Source organism: Belonocnema kinseyi, chromosome 2, assembly GCF_010883055.1.
Source record: "Belonocnema kinseyi isolate 2016_QV_RU_SX_M_011 chromosome 2, B_treatae_v1, whole genome shotgun sequence".
In the NCBI taxonomy this organism is placed as follows: domain Eukaryota; kingdom Metazoa; phylum Arthropoda; class Insecta; order Hymenoptera; family Cynipidae; genus Belonocnema; species Belonocnema kinseyi.
Genome location: NC_046658.1, coordinates 158,110,519 through 158,111,303, shown reverse-complemented (window position 1 = coordinate 158,111,303; position 785 = coordinate 158,110,519).

The following is a 785-nucleotide window of genomic DNA, read 5'->3' as shown; positions in this document are numbered from 1 at the left end:
ATATAATGTCGCAACCACTCTCGCCCTACTTCCCTGAGAAACTGCGTGAACCAGATGTTCCAATATTATATATTAAACAAAAAAATGGTTTATAAACCAATTATTTGTTGAAAAAAATGTTTTTTACGATTTTCCATAATTGTACGTTTTTTCAAGTTGTATTGCAAAAAATTTGAATGAAAGCAAGATTATATTTAAAAAATGTTCTCTGAAGATTATAATTGTTTATATTATGAACAAATTCAATGAACAAATGCAGTAATCAGGCATGTTTTGACATTCATAATAAGTGTATAAACTTTATGATTTCATTGAACAAATTAATTGAACAAATGCATAAATTAGGCATTTTTCTACAGGAAACTTACTTTTTTTCTATGTCAACTTTTTTAATTAGGATATCGAAAAAAAGTAATTTTTCTACCGACAGAGGCCTGAATAATGCATTTTTTTAATTAAATTTGAATTTTGTTTTTAAAAAATATGAAATTTATCAACTAATTATGAATTTTTCTTAAATCATCATGAAGTTCACAATTCAAATAACTGACATGGAAAAAAACTAATTTTCCGTCCACAGATGCCCGAATAATGCATTTTTTCGTTAAATTTCTTTTTAAAAATCATCAAATTTATCAACTCATCATGAATTTTTCCGAATTTATTATGAAGATCTCAATGGAAAGTCTGACATCGGAAAAAAAAAAGAATTTTTTCGTCGACAGGTGCTTTAATAATGAATTTGTATATTAAATTTGTTCAAACAAATCCCAAAATTAATAAGA